This window comes from Anarhichas minor, unplaced genomic scaffold, assembly GCF_050575085.1.
Source record: "Anarhichas minor isolate MPS153535 unplaced genomic scaffold, ASM5057508v1 ptg000025l, whole genome shotgun sequence".
Classification (NCBI taxonomy): domain Eukaryota; kingdom Metazoa; phylum Chordata; class Actinopteri; order Perciformes; family Anarhichadidae; genus Anarhichas; species Anarhichas minor.
Window position 1 is genome coordinate 10,558,701 of NW_027466471.1, and position 11,985 is coordinate 10,570,685.

Sequence of the window (11,985 nt, forward strand, 5' to 3'; positions counted from 1 at the left end):
TGTGAAGGACAGTGTCAGATGTCCTTGAGTTAATGTTTTGTCTATTTGTTAAGTTGTAGCTGGATTTAATAACCGCATAAGAAAGATAATAACCAGACCCAAAGTAGTTTTGAGCAGATCTTATTTCATTCTTTCAAAAACTTTTCATCCAAAAGAAATCAATCTAATTGTTTAACAAATTGTTTCCATCTCAAAACCATTTCCATACACACTTTAGATCATTCACATTTCAAAAGAAACCCATCTCATCAAAACAAAGAATTGCAATGTCCCATTACTCATTCTGACATAGTCCACAATTATCAGATACTATAGTGTCAATAGTCCAAATGTCCCAAAAGGAGATGACGTATGTTCAGGGTTTGTGTGTGAAGTGTGTGTGCGTTGAAGAGACTGAGAGGAAAGTTAATGTCCAACAGAGGGGCAAATATGATCAAATATCACAGGGGCCAAAAGGTAAGAGAGAAACAAACCCGCTTTTGGTTATTGCCCGCAAAGCTTGCTATGATTTTAAAAAGACGAGAATGAAAATGCTGCTTGACTGGTATTGTAGATTTGGTTTATGTGTAAGTCATACCACTCCTCACTGCAATGTGTCTGTCTTCTTGTCTCTCCAGGTGTTAGCAATTATCACTCACCTCAACTCACCTCTTTGCCTCAGCAGGTTAATTCACAACACAAATGTTCACCAAAAGTGCACAGTCCAACTTTATTATGAAACAATGATCTACAGCAAACTTAACCCCAACCAAGTACAGAGACTGATCTTAATTATTTACGCAGACCTCTCTTTGTCCCAGTGAGACAGCAATAAAAGGCAAATACAAAAACCTAACTGTAGGAAATCTAAAAGAACAATTTCCTGCAAAATGACCTCTCCTGCAACGTTTTGCCATGTTTTGAGTAGTATTCTGGACACACGCACAAACATGCAGATGCCAGCATTTCACTGTGGCTTAAACCAGACTAAACCAGTGAGAAAATATCTTTCTCTGTGTAGACTAACTCAAACCGATCCAAACAGTACCCCACAAGGTACAGATTGTACTTCAGTGTAAAGTTTGCTTTGAATTCCTGCACTCCTGCAAGGCGATACAAAGTCCAGTTTACAATTTAAACACAGAAACTACTGAGAGTAATGTTACAACCGATTCATTTGAGCTTTATTTACCAGATGATGTAGAAACAGAGAAAGTATATTACATTAGCATTCTGTCCAAATGTGGAGTTAACTGGGTTGTAATAACAGAATACAATTTGCAATTAAATGTAGTTTTTAATGTGTCACTGTGTTGAAAAATCAAAGAATAAAAATCTAACTCTGCAAATTTTAACTAACATGAATGTATACTTTATTAAGATTTTTCTCAATATAAGTGGACAATGACTACCATATCATTTTATGATAAAAATTATTCTAGAAAATGTAAATGAACACATGAAAATGGATATGATTGTCAGCACATATACAACTTCCCCAGAGGTTTGTGACTAAAAGAAGAAATCAAACTCTTTATCCCACGCAAAGGAATAGGTTGCATAATCCAACAAACGTATGGATGTTAGTAAGTCTACATCCTATTTGACCCAGTAGTCATATTTTGTTTGACGTTTCAGACAACGGTCACGATGACTTCTCTAAAATTCCAGTTGCAGCCATCATAAATGTCATAACATATTAGCATATTGATTGGTAACTGGCTGGTATGACTAAAATGTCTTTGAAATGTAATATCATTGAAAAACATTGCTGCGAAATTGTCACCCTCCTTGACCAATGACTGCTCCACCTGCTGATTGTGCCAACATGATCTGAAGAGATCCAACTTTTCAAAAAAAGAATGAAATGAACATTACGTATCTGAGGAATGGTGAGAAACAACTTTCACAACATGTTTGGACTCCAATGATACGTAAGGCAGAGCTGCTTCTCTCCACTCAGGGCTTTCTTTTCAACCGTATGAGTAGCTCTCGTCATCGTACTCCAGTTCAATCTCGTCCTCATCCAAGAGTCCGTACCTGAACTTCCGATACACTGTTCCATCTTGTCCCATGTACACAATATCTTCGTCATCATCGTCTTCCTCATTATCCTCACATTCAACGATTCGGTCACTGTATTCCCCAAACGAAGAGGTGGTGGGTTGTGAGGCAATGCCTACATTGGTGGCCAGGTTCACATAGCCTCCCGCTTTGGTTTTGGGTGCGATGGCAAGGGATTTAGATCGAGCATTGAGGAAGAGGAAGATCCCAGCGCCCACAGAGAGGATGAGCAGAACACAGGCAGTGACAAAGAGTTTGGCGGTGCTACCTTGAGCCTCTGAGTCCTCGGCATCTTTCATCACAAAATTGACACCCAGGTTGCACTCCTCTGAGAAGAAGGAGATGGAGCACGCCATTAGGTTACTTAAAATAAGAAATGTAATCTGTATACTGGGTTTGTCTGGCATGAGTGTGTTATACAAGACTTTTGTTTTAGTTGAATGCTGTCTTGTCTGTGATGGCCAAAGGCCATGAGAGCTTGGAACATTTTTTGTGAAATCAACATATTTCCATCAATTAAAAGTGCTGGAAACTATGTTTGGCAGGAAAATGAAACTCATGTCTATATAGTGGGATGGCTATCAATTAGACCAATTACACAGTGTGGCAACCATAGCAAATAATATGCCCTGAAACGGATGACTCACACACAAGTAAACCACTATTTTCAAGGAGCACATGCGTGTCTTATTAAAAGACGGTTCCAGTGTGGGTTCTGGTTTACCTCGTGAGGCCTTGCAGTCACAGCACTGCCATGGTATTGGTTGGTGATCATTGCGTGTCTCATTTCCACAGCAGGACAAGCAGCGGCCATCAGACAAGATCTGGAGTGCGGGGCACACCGTGCAGCTCCACATGCTGGGACCCCGGCAGTCAATGCAGGACGGGTCACATGCCTTGCAGTTTGGCTTATCACTTTCAGACTCAGAGCCCTAAAGCAACAGAAGCATTTGTTACACTGCAGACTGAATGCCACATTTTATCTTCAACTACTGCTTCAGGACTTACAAAGCAGCCTTGATAAACTGCGGCTAAAGGTCTAATATATTATTCATTGTTCCCGAGAGCAATGCGAGTTTGATTATAAACAAAAGCACAATTTGTAAATTCAGCAACACACAAGGTTTCTCACCTTTGAAGCAGCGTAATAGCCTACAAGACATTGGGATTGACAGATGCCTCCCATAAACTTATAGCCTTCATAACAGGACTGACAGGCCAGAGCGCCCCCATCTGGAAGGAGAGAAATATTGTCAAATGTCATCACATGGCTGAACTGGAATTTACAGATTAAATTCATATCAAAAGGTGCAGCAGAAGTATGTCCTAGCTTGGTGGGAGGGGGTTGGGCGGTGACTATGAAAATAGTAGTCTAGAGGTCTTGGAAATGGTGGCATTATTCATGCTCAATTATAGGAAGTCACTCCAAAACACAGTCCCCCACCAAAAAAACAACACATGGCAGATATAAGCCATGACAGGCTTCCTTTACCACTGCAGGTTTTGCAGGTGGGGTGACACTTGTGGCAGTTATTGGACCGGCTGCGTTGGTAGAAGCTTGGAGGGCAGCTCGGCAGGCACTGTCCCCACTGCCTCAGGTAGACGTAGCCCTCCCGACAGCTCAGACAGTTTCTGTTCCCAAGACCCCAACACTGGCTACAAGAGGGGTCACATCGGTCACAAACCATGGTGGTGGTGTTGCCAAAGTGACTGACAAGGAGAGAGGATATCAGTTTAGTTTGTGATGTTCTTTGATGAAAAAAGAAGATTTAATTGTGCGTGTCTGTATGTTCTTTAAACCTCTCTGAACAGGTTTCGACGCAGCTGCTTCCCTGCTTGAAGAATCCAGATTTACAGTTGACACACTGCAAACTGTGACGACCAACGCATGACTTACAGCTGAAGTGACAGCGCTCACACACACGTTCGTCTTTGTCCTCTGCATAGTAACTCGCAGGACACTCCTGCACACATGTGTTGTCTAATGGACACAAAGTTTCATTTTCTTTTAAAAACGAGAAGTTTACATTGGCTGGATAAAAAGCAGATAATTTACTATTGCTATAACTTACTCAGTAGGTAGTGTGGCTCGTTGCAGTTGAGGCAGTGGTCTTTGCCCGGTCCAGAACAGCGATGACAGAGTTTGTGACACTGTTGGCACTGCCCATTATGGTCCATGTATGAGCGCAAAGGACACTGAATGAACCACACGCAGTGTCCGCTGGCATCTTTACGCCTGTTGGTATCGCAGCTCAGGCACGATGAGGGCTCGTGGCCTGAGCAGGTCAGACATGACCTGTCACAATCTAGGAAAATGAAAAGCAATGAGACACAGACGAAGAACTCTCGTAGTGATGGAGTAGAGCCTTAGTTTATTTTTGAATGATTAATATAAACTTCCACCTGCCCTACCTCTGCATTCATTGGTAGTCGCGTCATAGTAAGTGCTGTTGGGACACTTCGCCAGACACTCTCCATTGTAGCGGACAGCTTTCGGGTTGCGACACACATCGCAGTCATCAAAGGTCGGTCCGTCACAAGAGGCACAATCAGCATGGCAACGCACACACTCCTGTTGCTCCTCGATGGCATAGTAGCCATCGGGACAATCATCCACACACTTACCCTCATGGAGGAAGTAGTACTGAGCACACTCTGGGAGAGAGAAGAACATTTTAATCTCTTCATCCCCTCAGGCAGCCCTATAATCCTCATACTGGCTTGTTCTTCTTATCCACTTTTTACTTCTACAACAAAAAGCAGTCATGAATAAAATGCTTGTTTGTGTTTAACAACGATGCTAACACTACATACATAATCAAAAGAACATATATATTTAGAAAAAACATTGTCATGTCATTATAGGTACTACTACTAATGATACTCTGACATTGACAAACGTCAACTCTTCAACGTCTTCTCTCTAATGTCTTCTGTATTCCTCCATCCTTCTTCTCATCGGATTTTCCTCTGGTCCTCACTTCCTATATCTTCCAATCTTACACGTAAGCTTCATGGCATAACTATTTGCAGTCCAGTGAGCAGAGAACAATCTTTCTGCATTTCCTCCTCATCTTCCTTCTCCTCTGTTCAGCTACTTCCTCACTAAACTAAGTCACCTTTCAAAAAATGCCCCTCTTTAATCCTCCTCTCCAAGTCTTCCATTTATCTACCCTCCGCTGCTACACCCAGCGTACTTACTCTTACACAGGCCATCTTGATTGCACTCTCCACAGTGAGCTGGACAGCGACGGCATTCTGTCTCGGTGGCGTAAAAGCCCTCTAGACAGTGAGACCTGCAGGAGTGGTCCAGCAGCAAATACTGCTTCTCACAGCTCAGACAGTGAGAGGAATTTCCCTGGCAGGATGCACACTCCGGGGCACACGGCTGGCACACACCACCTTGAGGAAACCCTCTGGGAAAGAGAGGAGAGAATGAGGTACCATTGACATATCATGATGGTGTGTGTTCATGTGCAAGTCAAGAAATGTGAAAACAGAACAAGCACCTCTGACAATCCACCACACACACTCCATTGTGGAGGTAAAGCCCACTGCGACAGCGCTGGCACTGCTGAGCATCCTGGCACGTGACGCACCCTTTTGAGCAGTCTTCACACTGGCTGGAAGCCTTGTTGGCAAAAGTACCAGATGGACAACGGGACAAGCAGGTCTGATGGGCAGTCAAAAACCGACCTGAAGACAAAGAAAGACACATCGCAGCACTGACAAAAGAAAACAAATGGGCACAAAGATCGTCAGTGGTCTAAAGCTCATTTAAATTTAAGGCAGATTCCTAATCATCCTGTCTCACATCACCATCTAAAGAAAAACATGTACTTTGATGGCAAGTTTAAGACAAGCCCACCAAACCTTTTGTAGATTCAGGAGCAAAGAAGCATAGAAGCAGCAAATGCTTACCAGAATAGCAGCTGTTGCAATCCTCCTTCCCTGCAGCAGAGCAAGTCTTACAGGTGGAGTAGCACAGCTCACATTCGCCCTGACCTGACGGTGAACAGCAAAAGGAAACCAGCATAAAATATGCAGACATGAATGACATGGAAGAGAGGAGGAAATGAGGGGATGAAAAGTAGACTAAAGCATGTGTTGCTGAGTGCCTAATGAAAGATAGAAAATACAAATCTCACTGCATGCTTCACCATTTGGGTTTGATGTTTAAGTGAGGAAAGCATCACATTTTACAAGTAGAGACAAGTAGGTAATGTTGACAACATTTAATACTTCTCCATACTGTTTCTAAAGTGTGTCTCAGGGCAGAGAGCAAGTTGTCTGTCCTTTAAACACTCCCCGTTCTTCAGTATGACTCCGTCCTCGCAGGAGTCACAGTCGTCATATTGTGGCCCTCCGCAGGTACGACAGGTGCGGTGACAAGGCTCACATTCCCGGCTCTCCTCATCCACAAAGAAACCTTCCTGACAGTGATCCACACACTTGTCATCTGGATACACAAATACACATTTTTACTTCCTATATTTACAACTTTTCTTTCAATAATAATTTATCATCTGACACTTTTTCCAACTTGGATGTTTGTGATAGACGCCAATAGATGGGGAATTTCACTGTAACGTGTACAGTTCTTAAAAAATATATATTCAAACCGAATGCCGATCACAGTTTGGGCAGAAATGTCTATAGTTGACATTCACACCACAACCCAAAGTTATAAATGGTTCAAGTGTTTACCAAAGACATAGAATCCCTCTTCACACCAGTAGCACTGGGACTCGTCGCAGATTACACATTGTTTTTCTTCACATGGAGCACACACCATGGTGTCGGTCACACTGTGGGTCCGATCTGGACAGGACTGATGACAGTCTGTGCCTAACCTGATAGACAGACAGAAAGACAGAGAGCATCAATATGAAGACATACGAATATAGGGGTGCAATTCAATGAAAGTAAACCGAAGAGACTTACTGGTAGTAACCATCTTCACATTTGAGACAAACTGTTTCCTGCGCCTGATCTCCTGAATCCTCTGTGGTGAAGAGCAGAAATGAAACAAATCACTACCAGATCAGGCATATTGTCATTTCTGCAATGCAATCTCAAGGCAACATAAAAAATTGAGCATATTTGATCAGCCTTGTTATTGTAGCTTCTGTTCAAGATGTAGCAGTTTTACCCTTTTTGCACAGACAAAACTATCTCACCATACTGAAAACAGTAAAAATGAAATATTAAGACAATGTTACTTTGGTAGTAAGTGTTCGTGGAAACACGTGTGATCTCTACTGCCAGCGTCATTTTTTTTCTAAACCCAGTTTCCTTTAACACCAGCAGGAGGCACTCTGACAACACACAATAAACGTGTTCAGATGCTGTAGAATTTATTGGCACTGACAGATCAATCTTCAGCTGAATGTGATTAATGTAGGACTGGCAAACAAATTTAACCCAGAAGCCGTCACAAATGTAAAAGTCAGAGTTTCTACAGGCATGTCAGTTCATCTCTAACGTCTCATCTTCAAGAAGACAGAAGTCACATGCTGCTGCCCTGTTGTGCTCTGCAGTAAGTGGTGTCTGTGTAGCTTGCGCTGAAGGTGTACTTTTGCTGAACAACACAAACACAAGCATAATGTGAGTGACAGGTTGTGTAAAACACTTGCATATTTGCCGTTAGTGGGTGTTTTATTATTGGAGACCGGGGAACCTAGGCAGGGGATATTAATATTTAATTCAGGTGTGTGTGAGAGGCTGCTTTTGTACACAAAAAGGAGAAAGTTCATTTTCCCTCCAAACTAATTCACTCCTGCTGTCAATCAAAACCATCCAACCGGTAACTGAGGAAGAGCCACCCTGTGTCATCCCTTAGTCCAACGATGTCAAAATATCTCCAAGGACAGAAGGAGTGAGAAGGGAGGAGGAGAAGGAAAGGATCAGACAGGAAGCAGAGCGACAGAGAGTAAAAGAGAGATAGGAGGAAGAGAAAGAGATGGAACTAAATAGTAAAATAAAAGCCCCTTCAGCACATTCATCCTCTCCAGAAAAGCCGCCATCGACCCCCACACCCCATTCCTCTCAGCCTTCTCCCAGCACCCACAACTTAACACTGCACTGGTTTGCACTTCAATGCAGTCGACAAGCCACTACCTGTGAAAGCTATTACTCATACAGAGAGAGACTGGGACAAAGGAAAGGTGGGAGGGACAGAGGAGCTGGAAATCATGCCTTCAGGCAGTGTCTATGTGAAGAGAGAAAATAGCTCCTGCATGAATATTAACTGTGAAAGCCAGGGGAGGGGAGATTTCAACAGAATTTAAACTGGCATACACATCCCAAGTATGCACTTGTGGAATGTGCAAGCACTCATACGCACACATTTACAGTCTACATGCACTCACAAGCTACATTTTACATTCACACGTACAAACAATCACACATTAAAGTGATTAGTAATAAGAGGTGATCAGTAATAAGAGGTGATACAGAGTCAAGAGTGAAGATAGATGAACTCAGTTTTACCATCACCTCAAATGATCACTGCAGTTTAATCTTAAGAAAGTGACGTGTGTTTAATAAGAAGTGTTTGAGAAGTGGATTGCTGGTTGAGAAAAACAGAATAGATGTGCGAGTATAATGACGCACATCCTTCATGACAAAGACAGCGTCTTTGAAGCCCAGATATGAGCTGCATATATCACAACAGCAGAAGACTGGAGGTGAGATGAGCGTTAAGTCCAGCTCCACAGTAAAGGAGCTCGAGGAACACTTCTAGCCTGAAGCCTAAATATGACCAGTAAAGATCAATCGTGGTTGATATTGAAACGAAGTAACCAAATCATGGTGCAATGCACAGTATGTGTGAATTATCTTGTCTTGAACACTGATGAAGGTGTCTACCAACTCTCATCAATGAAATGAAAGAAAAGTGTGTTACAATCTGTGCAGCACATAACATCTGCTGTCCTTGGATGTGTCTAAAACGTATCAAAAGCTTAGAAAAGCTAAATAAGGACAAAGTGTAAGCATGCACACACACATATTAATTGCCAGACACCACACGTTCTGTTTCATCTTCGCTTTAGCCCGTAGCATCGCGTCACACAGGGCCAATCATCTCAAATATCTAATCAGATGACTGACTTGTTTAGCTGGCAGAATTGTGATTACTAGGAGCAAGTGGGTGGGAGGGAAACTGTGGTGGGGGTGAGAGTGGTGAAAGATATTCCACCCAGAATGCATAATGACATAATAACCCCCGTCTCCACCTCAGACTAGTTCAGCACAACAACAACTTTCTATGGTATGTCGATAACCATTTCTGGGAGAATAAGTGCCCTCGTCTTCATGTGGCTTGTACTGACACGGTGAGGTGTATGAGCACAAGCAAGGAGATTTATACTGATTTTATACTGTATGGTTTACTCTATACGTTTTCACAGTGTTTCACAGTTCACTAAAGACAAATCTCATTCAAAGCACCACTCGAAAAAGAGCCTATAGCATACTGTTTTGCTGTATACAAAGGTACGTTGATTTCTGAGGGTACCGGCAGTGGAAATACAAATAATCACCGGAGGCATTTACCCTGGAGTGGAAAATATTTTAACCCTTGTGCGGAATAGATGTCTGCCTCTGACGTAAATTAGATTTCAGGTAGTGTTCCTTGTGGAGAAGATTAACATCAGTCCTGCAAAAAGTGAAACAAAATCAGATCTTCTGCACCTGTGGCATCTTCTATTGGTGTCTGATAATTAAGGAAACCTACAGCTAGTTAAGGTATTGTCTTTGGGCTTGTCCAAACGACTTCCCTCATGAATGAGGCTTATTGGAATATACACTGTCTTCATTTCAATGATGATGTATTTGCAGTGAAAGAGAGCCTACAGTAAAGAGTGAGGTGCATCAACAAACAATGGCAGCATCATAAGTAAATATAGCCACCGCACCTCACGACTACACTGTCAATGCATTCAGTACAGTAAATCCGGATCAATAATGTAACAGTAAACTACTGTTACTACATCTATGTTGGACCTGTAGCATGCAAACAATGCCTCATACCGGCAGTGTTTGGTGCCGCTGACTGACACAATAAAGCAAGAATCTGCTGTGAGGACATGCTTGGATGTTTGGCTGTGACTCCTCTCTATGGTCGAAACCGCAGCTTAGTCTGTCATTTGAGCCTTGAGCCCTCAACGCTCAAAGAATATGTGTCAGACGTTGGTTAAAAATCTCCCTTAACAATTAACCACTAGCCATGGAAAATGCCCAATGAAAACACCCAAAAAGCCCTCCTGTGCCCACTGGGGACTCGCTGTGAACTCCTGTGAACTCTGTGAAATCATGAGAAGAAATCTAGACTGTACTGAACCCACAAACATCTGAGTGTCTTTGGCCCTGCAAAGCAACAATTAATTGAGCTTGGTTTGTTTAAAAAAAACTGTAATATCGGTCTGTTATAAATGTGATGTTGAAAAACGACAGTTTGGAATGCCAATTATAAGTACAGTAAATTTAAAGCAATAGGCATTTCAAAAAGTGTTGCATGGTTTGAATGAGTCACTCCCTGACTGATTTAGTGTGATGAAGCGATGGTGGGACATGCGGCCTTGTTGCTTACTCTTCTGCTACTGTTTTAGGTCATGCTGTGCTTTTATGGGGCGGCTGGTGAGAATCTGTCTTTAAATTACCCCGAATAACAAATCCAGTTCCGTATGTTTGTCATGGGCAGGGCAGGAGAAGCTAACAGTTAAGAGAAAATATGAATCACAAGCGTCCAAATGTGTCTCAGGTGGAAAATTTCAGGATTTCGGTTATCTAATGAAAATATTGTCACTAGGCTCATTTCCTATGAGGTGCCAGAACGGCAGAAGAGTAAATGTGTGAACAGTTTACTGAAGTCCGACTCTTAACTCTCCGTGAGTTTGTGTGTGTGTGTCTTTAGCTCGAATTTCAGCATGACTGTTTTCATATTGAGGCCACACTTACCTCAACCTCTAATTGTCGTCTTTGGCCGATTCACGCCCAAGTGCCAGCGAACAAGCAGTGACGTTGGTTATATTCACTCATATTTTACTCTTAGGCAAATTGGAGGCTTGAACTGAGGTATAAATGGTGAATAAAATGCATCCCGGGTAAAATGTATTTTTGTTTTTACTACTCCAGCTAATACTGTTTACCCAGAGTAGAGGTCTGATTAATTATTGGTAAAGAAATGGTTAATAGACTCATAAAACCAGTTTTGACTGTTTGTTTGGGTTTCTTGACCTGATGATCAGCCATCATACCTTCTTCCCCTTTCTTATGACGGCCTCAATGGCAATACGTTTTGTTGTGTTTTTATCCTGGACATTTTCATTGTATGTCAGAAGTGAGTGACTGCAGTCTTGTATTTACCTATATTATTGTGAAAATAATATTTTTTTCTATAACTCCATTAATTACAGGACCGTATAAGTTTGAACAGAAATAAGAACAAAGATATTTTAGAAAAAACATCATGTGGGGAAATGTATGGTTGTTGAGGGTTTACTCTCACATTTCCACTACAATGTCAGCAGCAGAGCCTTCTGTCCTCATCTACACCTAAACACCTCGCTGTAAGCTCACCTGGCCAGCCCTGAAAAGGGAGAGGTTCAAACCAATTGTACCCTCTATTTTATACCCATCTACTTTATTACGAGTTATGTTTTGATCACAAGCTTTTCTGACATGTCACTGTATCTCACTCCTGAGGACTGAAATGATGAACGTTCTCTCATCCACAGTCAGTTTGACTACAAGGTATAAGATATTGTGGTGTGCCATATAGCTGCAGCCGATAACTGCTGCTGAAGCTATAGCGCACTTGATTTTACATATATTTCTACGCTTTGATCGATGCAGGTGAAAGAGGTAGGAAGAGCGAAAGTGAGGAGTGAGAAGACGACGTGGTGTACTTACTGCGTTCACATTGCTTGCAGCCCTCGT